The sequence below is a fragment of the Moschus berezovskii genome, chromosome 15 (assembly GCF_049115385.1).
Source record: "Moschus berezovskii isolate FMDL1 chromosome 15, NW_MosBer_1.0, whole genome shotgun sequence".
NCBI classification, from domain to species: domain Eukaryota; kingdom Metazoa; phylum Chordata; class Mammalia; order Artiodactyla; family Moschidae; genus Moschus; species Moschus berezovskii.
Genome location: NC_142474.1, coordinates 70,768,778 through 70,786,508, shown reverse-complemented (window position 1 = coordinate 70,786,508; position 17,731 = coordinate 70,768,778).

Genomic DNA, 17,731 nt, shown 5'->3' with positions numbered 1-17,731 from the left:
TCTCAAACAACAACCTAACTTTGCACAGAAACTAGAAGAGGAATAAATCAAGCCCAGAGTTAGTATATGGCGGAAAATAACAAAAGATCTGAGCAGAAATAAATTAAATGGAGATGAGAAAAATAATAGAAAAGTTTTTTTTAAGTGTTTTTTTTTTTTTTTAAGAAAATAAAACTGACATTTAGGCAGACTGAAGAGAAAAAAAAAAGACACAAATAAAATGAGAAATGAAGGAGATATTACATCTGATACCACAGAAATATAAAGGATCATAAGACACTACTATGAACAAACATAAATTATTTATATTTTATATTACTTATATTTATAATTAATTTGCTTTATGTCTATTATTATGCCTTTCATTATCTTTGCTGGGAAGTCAACTGTTACAAGAAATTGTTATTCATTTTGAAAGCAATATATCCTTTTCTGGCTATTTTTAATGTATTTTCCTTGTCTTCATTTTCCAGTCCATTCTAAGGGAGATCAATCCTGGATGTTCATTGGAGGGACTGATGCTAAAGCTGAAACTGCAATACTTTGGCCACCTCATGCGACGAGTTGACTCACTGGAAAAGACTCTGATGCTGGGAAAGGTTGGGGGCAGGAGGAGAAGGGGATGATGGAGAATGAGATGGCTGGATGGCATCACCGACTCTGTGGACATGAGTTTGAGTGTACTCCGGGAGTTGGTGATGGACAGGGAGGCCTGGCGTGCTGTGATTCATGGGGTCGTGGAGAGTCGGACACGACTGAGCGACTGAACTGAACTGAACTGAAAAGTTTGATCTTTCTTCTTCCCTTTCTTCCTCCTTCTTTCCTACTTCCTTCCTTTTATAACCTTGGTGATCAAAGGAGATCTTAAATTTGTAACATGTTTTCTCTCATCAGTTTTGGAAAGTTGATAGTCTTTATTCTCAGTTGTTGTTGTTTAATCACTAAATCATGTCCAACAATTTGCGACCCCATGGACTGCAGCATGCCAGGCTTCCGTGTCATTCATAATCTCACAGAATTTGATCAGACTCATGTCCACTGAGTAAGTGATGCCATCCAACCAGCTCATTATCTGTTGCCCCCTTCTCCACCCGATTAGGGTCTTTTCCAATGAGTTGGATCCTTGCATCAGGTGGTCAAAGTATTAGAGTTTCAGCTTCAGCATCAGTCCTTCAAATAAATATCAGGGTTAATTTCCTTTAGGGTTGAGTGCTTTCATTTCCTTGATGTCTAAGGGAATCTCAGGAGTCTTCTCCAGCACCCTAGTTTGAAAACATCAGTTCTTCAGTGCTCAGCTTTCTTTATAGTCCAACTTTCACATCCATGGATAGGTACAGGAAAAACCAAACTATGACTATATGGACCTTTGATGGCAAAATTATGTCTCTGCTTTTTAATATGCTCTATTTTTATGCCAATTTTCCTCATCTTTTTCTAGTTATTTTTAAGCATTTTTATTTTTCCTGTGGAAAAAAAAAACCTGTCATGTCTTTTAACATTTTAAACATTATAACAATTTTAAGCCTAAGACTATAATTTCATTATCTAGAACTCAGAAAATTCTATTTTGTATTTTGCTGTTGTTTTTGTTCACATTGTCTTCTTGGATGCTTGGTTATATTATAAAAGTGTCACATGTTAGATTTTAAAGCTTTACTTAGCAATAACTTGAAATCTGGGATGATTTTTATCTTACCCCTGAGTGAATAAATTGGGAACTTCCTAGTTGTTGGGAGCTAAAGAAATATTAGGCAACTTGAGTTGCAGTTTAGAGCCTGAAATGATTCACAGCAGACCTGCACTATCTTCAATGTGTTGCCTTTTAAAATGTAAACTGGAGTCAGTGGTGCAGGCATTCTTAAACCCTCCTGAGTGGGAGAGAGGCAGAGACTATCTGGTAATCCTGCTTCATCCCCAATAGAAGCAGGATTAATGACTACACATACTAGTTTTCACTCTGGTTCTAGTTTCCATTGCTCCTAAAAATATGGTTCTTTAAACAAAACGTAACAAAGCAACACATAACAAAAGCATTAAAAAAATTCACTGTGAGAGTCCAGCAAGGATGCTGTGAGATTGCATTCTCCCTGCCAGAAAGATATTTGCTGTACCATTGGTTCCCTGTGAGGTTCATTTAACACTGTGTAGCAAATCTCTTTATATCCAGAAAAAAAATATGTACGGCCCTAGGCATATTCCTTCAATAGAAAGATTTATAACAGTTTAAGATTTGCAACTTAATGGAGTAAGACTTCTCCCACAACACCCTTAACTGAGAACCAAGTCTACATCAAAATGGTTTTCTTAAGGGGTTCTTCATATGTTAACAAGCTTCATTACTTCTGAGATTTGATTTAGGAAATTCAGAGAGGAAAACAAAAGACCACAAGCTACACTTGGCACTCCACTACTCAGAAAAATAAGGAGCATCATCTGACTGAGGAATATCCTTAGGACCAAACACCAATTCATTACCGATTATCCGTTTCAGAGCACCATAAGCATTTCAGGACCCAGAACAGCAACAGTCGTTTCTTTTCTGTCCATTTGGTGTCTCCAAGAGCTGGCACATAGCAGATTCTCCACAAATTTCACTGACTGGCAAGAATGCCTCATCACTATCTTCTATCCGTCAGGCAGAAGGGTAGCCTTCTCAATGCAGACAGAAGGGTGTCCATCTGATTTGTAAAGGCCTTCAGGAAAGGCATGCCACCACCACCCTCAGAACCCTTTTCCATATCTCCCAGAAAACCTGGGCCCCTGAATGTGATCTGCTCACCAGCTGCTACTGCTTCCCACTGATCTGGCCAGAAATGCATTGGCTATTTTTCATTTCAGCAAGCTTACTCCTTAATCAACTTCTACAATGGTGAAGGAGGTTTTAGACATAATCATAGCTCTGTGGCAATATTTAAATGTATCGAATTCTGAAGCTTTCTAGTGATGCTTTCTAAGGCCCACTTGACTTCACATTCCAAGATGTCTGGCTCTAGGTCAGTGATCACATTATCGTGACTATCTTGGTCGTGAAGATCTTTTCTGTACAGTTCTTCTGTGTATTCCTGCCACCTCTTCTTAATATCTTCTGCTTCTGTTAGGTCCATACCATTTCTGTCCTTTATCGAGCCCATCTTTGCATGAAATGTTCCCTTGGAATCTCTAATTTTCTTGAAGAGCTCTCTTGTTTTTCCTATTCTGTTGTTTTCCTCTATTTCTTTGCATTGATCACTGAGGAAGGCTTTCTTTATCTCTCCTTGCTATTCTTTGGAACTCTGCATTCAGATGCTTATATCTTTCCTTTTCTCCTTTGCTTTTCGCCTCTCTTCTTTTCACAGCTATTTGTAAGGCCTCCTCAGACAGCCATTTCGCTCTTAAGCATCACTACTAACAAAGCTAGTGGAGGTGATGGAATTCCAGTTGAGCTATTTCAAGTCTTGAAAGATGATGCTGTGAAAGTGCTGCACTCAATATGCCAGCACATTTGGAAAACTCAGCAGTGGCCACAGGACTGGAAAAGGTCAGTCTTCATTCCAAACCCAAAGAAAGGGAATGCCAAAGAATGCTCAAACTACCGCACAATTGCACTCATCTCACACGCTAGTAAAGTCATGCTCAAAATTCTCCAAGCCAGGCTTCAGCAGTATGTAAACCGTGAACTCCCAGATGTTCAAGCAGGTTTTAGAAAAGGCAGAGGCACCAGAGATCAAATTGCCAACATCCGCTGGATCATGGAGAAAGCAAGAGAGTTCCAGAAAAACATCTATTTCTGCTTCATTGACTATGCCAAAGCCTTTGACTGTGTCGATCACAATAAACTGTGGAACATTCTGAAAGAGATGGGAATCCCAGACCACCTGACCTGCCTCTTGAGAAACCTGTATGCAGGTCAGGAAGCAACTGTTAGAACTGGACATGGAACAACAGACTGGTTCCAAATAGGAAAAGGTGTACGTCAAGGTTGTATATTGTCACCTTGCTTATTTAACTTATATGCAGAGTACATCATGAGGAACGCTGGGCTGGAAGAAGCACAAGCTGGAATCAAGATTGCCGGGAGAAATATCAATAACCTCAGATATGCAGATGACACCACCCTTATGGCAGAAAGTGAAGAGGAACTCAAAAGCCTCTTGATTAAAGTGAAAGAGGAGAGTGAAAGGGTTGGCTTGAAGCTCAACATTCAGGAAACAAAGATCATGGCATCTGGTCCCATCACTTCATGGGAAATAGATGGAAAAACAGTGGAAACAGTGTCAGACTTTGTTTTTTTGGGCTCCAAAATCACTGCAGATGCTGACTGCAGCCATGAAATTAAAAGACGCTTGCTCCTTGGAAGGAAAGTTATGACCAACCTTGATAGTATATTAAAAAGCAGAGACATTACTTTGCCAACCAAGGTCTGTCTAGTCAAGGCAATGGTTTTCCCCGTGGTCATGTATGGATGTGAGAGTTGGACTGTGAAGAAGGCTGATCGCCGAAGAATCGATGCTTTTGAACTGTGGTGTTGGAGAAGACTCTTGAGAGTCCCTTATACTGCAAGGAGATCCAACCAGTCCATTCTAAAGGAGATCAATCCTGGATGTTCATTGGAGGGACTGATGCTAAAGCTGAAACTGCAATACTTTGGCCACCTCATGCGACGAGTTGACTCACTGGAAAAGACTCTGATGCTGGGAAAGGTTGGGGGCGGGAGGAGAAGGGGACGACGGAGAATGAGATGGCTGGATGGCATCACCGACTCTCTGGACATGAGTTTGAGTGTACTCCGGGAGTTGGTGATGGACAGGGAGGCCTGGCGTGCTGTGATTCATGGGGTCGCGGAGAGTCGGACACGACTGAGCGACTGAACTGAACTGAACTGAATTCTGAAGCACTGAAAAGGTTAAAAAAAGAAAAAAAAATCCATCTATAAAATGAGCCTTAAATAAATTTCATCTCATGTATTTGGACAAATCTTTTCACAATGAATACAAGGAGGTGAAAACATGATTCTCATTTAATGTTAACCAGGACGTCAGGTTTCACATGAAGATGAGCTTATTTCTGGCTTCAGATTTAGCCAGGCTTTCCTGTCCTTCACTATCTTCTGGAGTTTGCTAATATTCACATCTATTGAATTGGTGATGCTATGTAACCATCTCATTCTCTGCTGCCCTCTTTTCCTTTTGCTTTCAGGCTTTCCCAGCATCAGGGTCTAGATCATAAATCTTGAAATATTCTTAAACATTATTCTGCCCGTTGCATAAGGATGTTTTGGGTGTGGGAATGCTGCTGAGCCCCATAAAGTACTGTGCTTTCAATGCAATCAGCCTTTGAATTGGTGATTCATCCATCAGTAAATGCCCTCTTGTCTTAGATAATAAACTCTTAATGGGAAAACACTATGTCTTTATAACTGGTATGTTGAGTGTATAACCTGTGGAATATAATGAACCACAATTTAAATACCTATTCCTCCCACTACTCCTTTTACATTTAGACTTTGTCAACAACTTCTTTTGCCTTGGAATGCAAAAGTGGGCAAAATCCTTAGTTTTTCTGTTTACTATTAAATATATATCATACGGTAATTCTATGTCACAAAATATAACTTGATCTATTAACTAGAATAAGATCAATCAAGCCATTAACAAACACTTCAACCTTCATTCAAAGTTAGGACTTCTTTCCTAGCACTACCTTTAGATTCAGGCCCCTGAGAGGTCTGGGACCACTGCCCAGTGTCCCATGCTTTACTTATCACAAAAAATACTAACTAATGTTAGGGTCCGGAGTTGCCCTTCCCTCAAAGGAACAGAGGACACTCACGATAATGCAAGACACACAGCGAGGTTTATTTCCAGCTAGCTGGGGTCCAAGTGTCTGCCCGACGCAGCGGGTTTCAACAAGGACCCCGAGCACTCAGAGCCAAGGGGTTATATAGCATTTCAAATCATGATATTTCTAAATTACCTAACTCACAGTAATTTTTCACATACACACACACAGCTGTGCCTATCTCTATCCTGGTGTCTTAACGAGATAAACTTATCAGACCTGTTTACCTAATTTTCAGTGTCGCAGCAGCCCACATTCTTGGTACTTAAGATTAACTTGTCTCCCAGGTTTTATCTAGTTCTTCTTCCCTCAAGTCACATACTCAGTAAAAATGGTTTTTCCGGCTTCTAAGATGGCCATTCTTATGCTAACCCATTCTTACACTAAAACATTCATTCAAGAAATTACAAGTGCCTCTGTCACTTTGGAGCCTTATGTTTAGGGCTGGCAAAGCAGGATCTATAATTCTAAACATCCACTCTGGTATATCATCCAGGATACAATAAAACACGTATCTAAATCTCTTGTCCCATGTTCTTGAAACAAAAGAATACTGTCTCTCAATGCCAGGAAGATTTAAGAGCTGTGTCACTGCTGATGTCAGAGGCAGATAGTGGGTGAGATTCTTGGAATATTTAAACAGTAGAAATGCTTGAATAAATGAACTAATCACATAGATTAGGATCACCCGGCTGAAAGCATTTCATAGACAAGGGCTCCCCTACTAGCAAATACTAGTAGTATTAGTTTGTTTGCCAGAATGCTGTTATTATCATGTTTATTGGAGATTTTATTTGGGTCACTTGCCTTCTCTACCTCGCAGTCTACTGCAACTCTGAAAATGGGAGAGAAATTAACTGGTTAGTCACCTAACCCTTTCCTCATCAGTAAGAGGAAAACAAAAATCAATTTGTCAAATCCTTCTGAAGAAATTATTAACACAACAGGCTTTTACATAATGAGGTCTTACTTTCTAGTGATGATAAATGTCCATTTTCTTGCCTTATATCCCAACTGATGGTTCTAGAAGTATTCATAGATCAAAGCTGCATTTGCAATAGTTGGTTACATACAGTGACTGAGAACTATTTTGCAATTATAAGCAGTTCAGAATAATCTAAAATAGAAAGATGGATACATAGATACATAAATAAATGATGATTTGATGCTTTTGAACTATGGTGCTGGAGAAGACTCTAGAGAGTCCTTTAGACAGCAAGGAGATCAAACTAGTAAATCCTAAGGAACATCAATCCTGAATATTCATTGGAAGGACTGACGATGAAGCTCTAATACTTTGGCCACCTGAAGCAAAGAGCCAACTCACTGGAAGAGACCCTGATGCTGGGAAAGACTGAAGGCAAAAGGAGAAGGGGTGACAGAGGACCGACTCAGGGACATGAATTGGTGCAAACTCTGGGAGACAGTGGAGGACAGAGGAACCTGGCATGCCACAGTCCATAGGGCTGCATAGAGCCAGACACACTGAATGACTGAAAGACACCACCAAATAAATGATAAACACAGATGCAACACCTTTCACAGTATTATACATATCTAGATATTACTTTGGGAGAAAACTGATCATTTATATGCCATTTATATTATTTAAAATATTTTGTAATATTTCCCATAATAAGCAGCCAAGACATGGAAGCAACATAAATGTCCATCAACAGCAGAATGGATAAGGAAGATGTGGTATATATACACAACGGAATATCAGCCATAAAAAAAGAATGAAATACTACCATTTGCAGCAACATGAATGGACCTAGAAGATTATCATACTAAGTTAGAGAAAAATAAATAATGTATGTGATCATTTACTGTGGAATCTAAAATATGATACAAATTAACTTATTTACAAAACAGAAACAGAATCACAGACATAGAAAACAAACTTATCATCACCCAGGTGAAACAAATGGAGGGATAAATTAGGAGTTTGGGATTAACAGACACACACTTCTATATTTTAAAAAAAATAAACAACACACTCCTACTGCACAGCACAGGAATATCTTGTAATAACCTATTAGTTCAGTTCAGTCACTCAGTCATGACCGACTCTTTGTGATCTGAAGGACTGCAGCACCCCAGGCTTCCCTGTCCATCTCCAACTCCTGAAGCTTGCTCAAACTCATGTCCATTGAGTCGGTGATGCCATCCAACCATTTCATCCTCTGTCTCCTTCTCCTCCTGCCTTCGATCTTTCCCAGCATCAGGGTCTTTTGCAATAAATCAGTTCTTCGCATCAGTCCTTCCGATGAATATTCAGGACGGATTTCCTTTAGGATGGACTGGTTTGATCTCCTTGCTGTCCAAGGGATTCTCAAGAGTCTTCTCCAACACAACAGTTCAAAATCATCAGTCTTTAAGGGCTCAGCTTTATGGCCCAACACTCATATCCATACATGACTACTGGAAAAACCGTAGCTTTGACTAGATGGATCTATCTAGGTAAAATAGTGTCTCTGCTTTTTAATATACTGTCTAGGCTGGTTAGAGCTTTTCTTCTAAGGAGCAAGCATCTTTTAATTTAATGGCTGCAGTCACCATCTGCAGTGATTTTGGAACCCAAGAAAATAAATTCTGTCACTGTTTTCATTGTTTCCCAATCTACTTGCCATGAAATGATGGAACTGGATGCCATGATCTTAGTTTTTTGAATGCTGAGCTTAATGGAAAACAATATATATATAAAGGAATATTATATATATAATTGGAAATATATATTTATATATGATTATATAAAATATATATTATATATATATAAACTGAGTCACTTTCCTGTACACCAGAATCTAACAACATTTTAAATCAACTACACTTCAATGAAAAAGAAGTCTGCACAATTTTTCTCCCCTTTCCACACTTCAATTCCCTTTTGTATTTTTTACCTGGCTGAAGGATCTATGCTACATTTGTTCTGGTAACTGATATTTATTGTATTGTTGAAAACATATTACTGAGACACAACTAGCTTTTAAAAGCCTGGTACATCTGTTATAGCTCATTGTTATATTCACTGGACACCTTCTTTATTATTCTAATGCTAATGTGCAATATATAGGATCATAAAATTTTAATGGTGGAAAAATCCTTTGAAAATGATAAGATTTCTTAGCTACCAGCACATATTGGCAAAACCTCAACACTTTATAAAATAAATATGACTGGCTCCCACCACTTAAGAATCTGACCCTAAAGCTGAGGCTTCCTACTCATCCACTTTTTGAAAGCTGCACAGCTGATTTTGATGCCATCTCAGTTTAAAATGAAAAATTTAGTTTCATTTCACTTTACATGTGAACAAACAGAAACCCAGAGAGACAAAGTGAACCGATTCAGTAAAGAGGAAAAGTTGAGGCTAGGAACAGGCTCCAACTCCTCATCTCATGTTCTTTCCACTTTACCAAATGTTGATCTGCTGTTGTCTAAGTCTTTTTGATGGTCCTTTTTCTGTTCACCAGCGTCATTATTCCCCATCAGGAAGGGGTTCCACAAGTAGGAAATTACTCCCCAAGGGGTTTTAGAGGAAATCATGGGAGCAGGATAGAAATTTACTGTGCTGTTTGAAGGTAGAAAAACAGGCATATTTCTATGTCCCAAAGAAATATAGGTAATTCTTTAGTCTACAATGAAGTCATTTAGTTCTACTGGCTGTCAACATTTGCAGTATCACCAGATGAGGAATGCTCCTAGCTCATGGCTCACAAAACAAATCAACTGTTACATTCTACTAGTAAAGTAGTACCTGAATGCTACTCTGGAGAATCTGACTTACAATTAGGTCTCATAAGAATAACATTACAGGTGAAAGCAAAGTTTTCAGACTGATGAATTTGTACAAGACTGTTTTATTGGAAGGACTTAAAATGCAATCACTAACATCCTTCAAATAAATAGATTCTTAAAGATGAAGTATGCTCTTTCTGTTCCCATCACATTCCCTCAATAAACTCACCAGTTTCCTTTTTTTTTCCCCCAGAGAACTATCAGAACTATTCTTGATGTCTTATAGGGCAACCCAAATATTTGAGACCATTTCTAGAAGGGCTAATAGCTGTTTGCCAGCCTAAAAGCATAGAGGTGAGTCTAGATTGTTTGGTAGTTTTGTTTTTGTTTTTTTTTTTTAAAGGAAGCTGACACATTCTTTCACAAATGGTCTCAGTAACAAAATTTATCAAGTTTCAAATTAGTTTATGCTTAAATATTAAAATTAACTTTCAGTTCTTAGAAAATGAAAAACAATTAAGATCAATCATTCTGATTTCTTCTATCTTCATTGTTATTCAATCTGGTTAGGTGGGCACCTCTTCAATCATGGAACCACCAAATTCGAGAGAACTCTAGGGTCCATCTCTTCAATTTCCTTCCAAATGCTATAATTGATAGATGTGTTTCTCAAGGAAACCTGATGTTCTGCAAAAGCATGCTTTAAAATAGTGTTAGGGGAAAATGTGTTAGAGGCAGTCTGCTCCAACCCTAAGAAAGGCTGAGTCTGCTGAGTTATGGAAACCAGGGGAAAAACGTACAAAGTGCTGTGCATTGATCTCTTCAAAGACGAAATTCAAAAGCAAAGGTGGCAGAGGAGGAAATGAGCAACTTTTCAACGTTGTTTTCTTTCATGCTCTACGTGTTTACTGCCTCAGTTCACTTTGTTTTACTCGGTTAACAGTAGAAACCATTAACATCCTTAGGACAATCACACTAATGCAACTTTCATGTTACAATGACCACCATTCCCCTCCTGGGTGAACGGGAATCTTGCACTTACCATCCTATTTTGCATTACAGAAATGTGTTATATTGAAAGAGACTGCATAGACTCTTCTGGCCATTCAAAATAATATTCAGGCTCTGTTTAAAGATTGCATAACTGATAATCAGCTCTAGTTATTAGAATATTCTTTCTTTTTTGAGAAAAGTGTTCCACCTATCTGCTGGTTTGAAACACATCCTCATGAGTAGGATAAACGGCTTTTTGCTAGAGGAGGACTGAATTATTTGAGGAGAGCTGTTTTTCTTCACATATCTGAACTCCATTCATGTGTGAGCATATGCAGTTTTTGAATGTGTTTAATAGCTTTAGTTCAGTCACTTGGTCAGGTCTGACTCTTTGCGAACCCATGGACTGCAGCACCCAGGGCTTCCCTGTCCATCATCAACTTCTGGAGCTTGATCAAACTCATGTCCATCAAGGCAGTGATGCCATCCAACCATCTCATCCTCTGTTGTCCCCTTCTCCTCCTGCCTTCAACTTTTCCAAGCATCAGGGTCTTTTCCAATGAGTCAGTTCTTCACATCAGGTGGCCAAAATGTTGGGGCTTCAGCTTTAGCATCAGTCCTTCAACTGAATCTTCATGACAGATTTCCTTTACGATTGGCTGGTTTGATCTCCTTGCAGTCCAAGGGATTCTCAAGAGTCTTCTCCATCACCACAGTTCAAAAGCATCCATTTTTCAGTACTCAGTTTTCTTTGTAGTCCAACTCTCACATACATACATACTGGAAAAAACATAGCTTTGACTAGACAAACCTTTGTTAGCAAAGTAATGTCTCTGCTTTTTAATATGCTGTCTAGGTTGGTCATAGCTTTTCTTCCAAGGAGCAAGTGTCTTTTAATTTCATGGCTGCAGTCACCATCTGCAGTGATTTTGGAGCCCAAGAGGTCTGGGTCCAAAGAAGACTTTGGAGCCCAAAGTCTGTCACTGTTTCCATTGTTCCCCATCTATTTGCCATGAAGTGATGGGAACAGATGCCATGATCTCAGTTTTCTGAATGTTGAGTTTTAAGCTAACTTTTTCACTTTTCTCTTTCACTTTCATCAAGAAGCACTTTAGTTCTTCTTTGCTTTCTTTCATAAGGGTGAGGTCATCTGTGTATCTGAGGTTATTGATATTTCTCCCGGCAATCTTGATTCTAGCTTGTGCTTCATCCAGCCCAGTGTTTTTCATGATGTACTCTGCATATAAGTTAAATAAGCAGGGTGACAATATACAGCCTTGACATACTCCTTTCCCAATTTGGAACTAGTCTGTTGCTCCATGTCCAATTCTAACTGTTGCTTCTTGACCTGCATACAGATTTCTCAGGAGGCAGGTAATAATAGCTTTAGATTAGGTATAAAGCAGCATTAAATGAAATTACTATCTATCTGGTTATAATTTCTACAAATCTGCAATTAGGATAACTTCTTTTAAATCTAGGCTAAAATGTGCCCCATACATCTCTCTTGAACCAGAAACTGTTTCTTAGGGTTTCTAGTAGGAATGCTAAATGACTGAGGTATGTTGTATATTAATACCATGCTCCTGACCTGGGTACCTGACCCTTCATGTTACTCTCCTGAGGCATCTTCTCCTCCTGCTTTCCCTTCAGACATCCCCTATAGAGGCAACCTCTTCAGTTTCCCTCTTTTTAGAACTCTCCAAAGTATCAGCCTCTAGTTTTTTCCATTTCCCTACATATGTCTTATCTTTCCTTCAAAAATACCCACTTTCTCAGTTTCAACTAGTGGCAACTGTCTCAGGCATTTATTTATTCAACAGATAGTTACTGAGCACCTACCATATCCCAGATGCTGTTCAAGAACAAACAGGAGGCTTATAATATAGTTTAGTCCCCCAGAAGAAAGTGCTTTGTTATTTCCGGTTAAACTTTAAGGTTTCCAGGGGGTTACAGTCTACCCATCTATGAACAATATGCTAACATGCACTCTACACATTAGTAAGTGATTATGCTTGGATGCTAAGAATGAAACTCCCAAGTAACAGTAGCATGAACAAATCAGAGGTTTGTGCATTGTTACAGACTACACTGTGCAATCCTCAATATATACCTATTCAAGCCCTGCTACTGCTGCTGCTAAGCCACTTCAGTCATGTCCGACTCTGTGCGACCCCACAGATGTCAGCCCACCAGGCTCCCCCGTCCCTGGGATTCTCCAGGCAAGAACACTGGAGTGGGTTTCCATTTCCTTCTCCAATGCATGAAAGTGAAAAGTGAAAGTGAAGTCATGTATGACTCTTAGCGACCCATGGACTGCAGCTCACCAGGCTCCTCCATCCATGGGATTCTCCAGGCAAGAGTACTGGAGTGGGGTGCCATTGCCTTCTCCCTAATGCTCATTATTTCAGAATGTGACCATATCTGGAGACATGGCCTGTAAAGAGGTGATTAAGTTAATTGAGACTGTTAGGATGGGCCCTAGTTCAATGTGACCTGTGTCCTTATAAGAAGAGATGAGAAAATACAGAGAGATGCCAAGAATGCATGGACACAGAGGAAAGATTCCATAAAGAGAGAGCAAGAAGATGGTTATCTGCAAGCCAGGGAGAGGGGCTTCAGGAGGAGAAAAGTCTGCTGACACCATGACCATAACCATCCAGCCTCCAAAACCATGAGCAAATAAATGTCTGTTGTTTCAGCCCCCCACTCTGTGGTATTTTTATGGTAGCTATGTTAATTCTACTACCAACATACAAATGCCCATAGATAGGATGAATTAAGTAACAGACATTCATTTCTCACAGTTATGGAGACTGGAAGTCCAAGATCAAACTTGGCATTGACTCAGCCCCTGGTGAGAAGCCTCTCCCTGATTTGAAGAACATCTTGTTGTAGCCTCACATGGTGGGCAGAGGGGGAGAAATCAAGTTCTCTGCAAGTTTTCTCAGGTCTCTTCTTATAAGGGTACTAATCTCACCATAAAGGCACCTGCATCACAATTTAATCACCTCCCCAAGGACCCACCTCCTAATGCCATCACACTGGGGGTTAGGATTCCACATATGAATTTTAGTGGGACACAAACATTCAGCCCTTAGTAGGAATCCTAGAAAACTAATATATACGCACACACACATATTCTCCCCTATGCCCCTGCCAAACTTGAAGTCTAGAAGCTGACAGGGTAGTTTGGGGCTGGTATGGCTTTTCTGAGACCAGGTTCTTTCAACTTTCCTGCTCTACCTTCATACTCAAGGTGGCTACTGGAACTGCAACCAGCAAGCCACATCCCAGGCAAGAAAAAAAAAAAGAAGAAAGCTTAAGGACTTTAAAGTTTATGAAACAGTTTGGAAAGGGGAGCAGTTTAGTATAGGCTTCCCTTGTGGCTCAGAAGGTAAAGAATCTGCCTGAAATGCAGGAGACTCGGGTTCGATCCGTAGGTAGGGAAGATCCTCTGGTGAAGGGAATGGTAACCCGCTCCAGTATTCTTGCCTGGGAAATCCCATGGACAGAGGAGCTTGACTGGCTGGCTACAGTCCATGGGGTTGCAAAAGACTTGGCAGAACTTAGCAGCTAAAGCGGAGAAAGCAATGGCAACCCACTCCAGTACTCTTGCCTGGAAAATCCTATGGAAGGAGGAGCCGGCTGCAGTTCATGTGATCGCGAAGAGTTGGACACAACTGAGTGACTTCACTTTCACTTTTCCCTCTCATGCATTGGAGAAGGAAATGGCAGCCCACTCCAGTGTTCTTGCCTGGAGAATCCAAAAGACGGCAGAGCCTGGTGGGGTGCCAACTATGGGGTCGCACAGAGTCGGACACGACTGAAGCAACTTAGCAGCAACAGCAGCAACTAAACAACAGTAACAATACTCAAGACCTTTTGCAAGCCTCTTTAAATAGACTTTTTTTTTTCAGACCTACCAAAGTTCCTGCACTGCCCCAGTTCAATTTTTCTCCTCTTCTCTATGGGATTCATTTTTCAGCAGGCCATCCAAGAGCTATTCTGGTGCAAATATTTTAAAAAACTTGGACTATTTCTAATCTTATTCATGAATTACAAAAGTCTGGTTGGCCCATGTTACTATGTAAATCTCTAAGCTATACAGTTGCCTCTTTTCATAATATCTGAAATGCTCCCTAAGGATAATAGAGAAATGAATGGATAAAGAGAAAAAAGTCAAATATTTTCTGTAAAAAGATATAAAATAGTACCTGTGTCTGATTTACTATGCACCACATGGGGAAGACTATTAAAACATATATTTCCTTAGCTTTCAGAAAATAGGTTTAAATATTCCAAATCACAATAGAATTGCAAAATAACTGTAAAAAATAAATATCTCACTAAAAGTATTATTATACCATGTCTCAATATTTTCTCCAAATGGCACTATATATTATTTAAATTCTAAGACAAACTCTTAGAAATACTATTTTTTTTTCATTTCCAAGTAGTTTTAAGCCATAGTGAGATTCTCTGAGATTTTTTACTATTTAATGCTTACCTATCGGCAACCCACTCCAGTATTCTTGCCTGGAGAGTCCCAGGGACAGGGGAGCCTGGTGGGCTTCCGTCTATGGGGTCACACAGAGTCGGACACAACTGAAGTGACTTAGAAGAAGAAGAAAATCTGAAAAATATATTTTTGTCCCTCTCTCTCTCTCACTTTTTAAAGATTGAAAGGGGACTATAGAAAGGCATTTTTTGAAACTTGCCTGTAGGGCATAAACCTAATGATTCAGTATCTTTTTAATTCTTTGTAAAATCTGTGTATGTGATATTTCTTCATGAAAAATAATAACATTACTAACAGTTTCGCTTCTTGCCTCTTTTTATCTGAGATGTGTTTGGTCTTTTCTGCTACTAAAAAAAAAAATAAAGTATTTCTAACACTGTAGATTATCATTAAAATATAAGACAAATTCAATTATTCACTAAATTTGAATTCAAACTACAAGATACTGGCCAACAGAATAGCATGTATTATATTTGTGTATGCTCATAAATATATATAAAAACTTCATGACAGTTCAGATAATGAAAATAAGAAAAAGAAAACAATGAACTATCATAATTTTATTCAAATATTTGTTTCCAATATGAAAAAAATCTGGACTATCTTTGAAATTGTATCTCCCTTATTAACTCTGAGACACATTCTTGACTTTTTAATCTAATAGACATTAATATTTCAGAAGACAAATAAACAGATGTGACTTAATAACCATGGTGGGATTTTAGAATGATGGTACATTTGGTCTCACTTTCCCATCTGTAAATGACATGTCAAGATGTAGGCAAGATGTTCAGGTACAGAGGGAGTTGTTGTAATATATTTCTTATTAACTAGACATTGAGTTTTTACATCCACGTTTTTCTCATAGAATCTCTAGAAAATTGACCATCTACTATAATTTTACCAATAAAAATATATCTATACTAACAGCATACTATCTGAAAATAAACCACTTATTGAAAACATTACTTATTAGAATCTCAAAGAGAAAAACTGGTTTTCAAATTAGAAAACGCATCCACAAAAATAAACAACGTCAACTTGGAACATGATAAGGGAGCAATAATGTTTCTTGCCTCAAATGTGCAGATTTCCATCTGTGAAGTACGCCTGCTTTCACAATACACATATTCAAAAATTCACATATTCTTTTATTTAATAAACATTAATATCTGATATAAACCTATCACTTTGTAGCCATGGTGCTTGGTGCTGTTAGTGTAATGATTATCAGTGCTGTGTTTCACGGCACTTACAATCTATTGCATGAGACAGACAAGAATCCATTCATCAGAGATCATATTACTTTGTGAGTTATGTGCCACCAGAGAAGGTGGTGATGCTTTGAGATTTTACAACAAAACAAACTAGATTAGGGTCAGGCGACGGAAGAAAAAAATCCAACCTGAGCTCTGAACTATGTGCAACTGTTAAAAGGAAAAAGGAGATTGCATTTCAGATGGAAGTGGAACAAGGTTAAAGAGACTAGATGGGATTATATGGCAATAAAATGGACAACTTGGAAGAAATGGACAAATTCTTAGAAAAGTACAACTTTCCAAAACTGAACCAGGAAGAAATAGAAAATCTTAATAGACCCAACACAAGCACGGACCTAGAAGTTGTAATCAAAAATATTCCAGCAAACAAAAGCCCAGGTGCAGATGGCTTCACAGCTGAATTCTACCAAAAATTTAGAGAAGAGCTAACACCTATTCTACTCAAACTCTTCCAGAAAATTGCTGAGGAAGGGAAACTTCCAAACTCATTCTATGAGGTCACCATCACCCTAATCCCAAAACCTGGTAAAGATCCCACAAAAGAAGAAAACTACAGGCCAATATCACTGATGAACATAGATGCAAAAATCCTTAACAAAATTCCAGCAATCAGAATCCAACAACACACTAAGATCATACATCATGACCAAGTGGGCTTTATCCTAGGAATGCAAGGATTCTTCAATATCCGCAAATCAATCAACATAATACACCACATTAACAAACTGAAAAATAAAAATCATCTGATTATCTCAATAGATGCAGAGAAAACCTTTGACAAAATTCAACATCCATTTATGATCAAAACCCTCCAAAAGGTGGGAATAGAAGGAACATACCTCAACATAATAAAAGCTATATATGACAAACCGACAGCAAACATCCTCAATGGTGAAAAACTGAAAGCACTTCCCCTAAAGTCAGGAACAAGACAAGGGTGCCCACTCTCACCACTACTATTCAACATAGTTCTGGAAGTTTTGGCTACAGCAATCAGAGCAGAAAAAGACATAAAAGGAATCCAAATTGGAAAAGAAGAAGTAAAACTCTCACTCTTTGCAGATGACATGATCCTCTACACAGAAAACTCTAAAGACTCTACCAGAAAATTACTAGAGCTAATGAATGAATACAGTAAAGTGGCAGGATATGAAATCAACACACAGAAATCCCTTGCATTCCTATACACTAATAATGAGAAAATAGAAAGAGAAATTAAGGAAACTATTCCATTCACTGTTGCAACGAAAAGAATAAAATACATAGGAATATATCTACCTAAAGAAACAAAAGACCTGTACATAGAGAAATATAAAACACTGGTGAAAGAAATCAGAGAGGACACTAATAGATTGAGAAATATACCGTGTTCATGGAT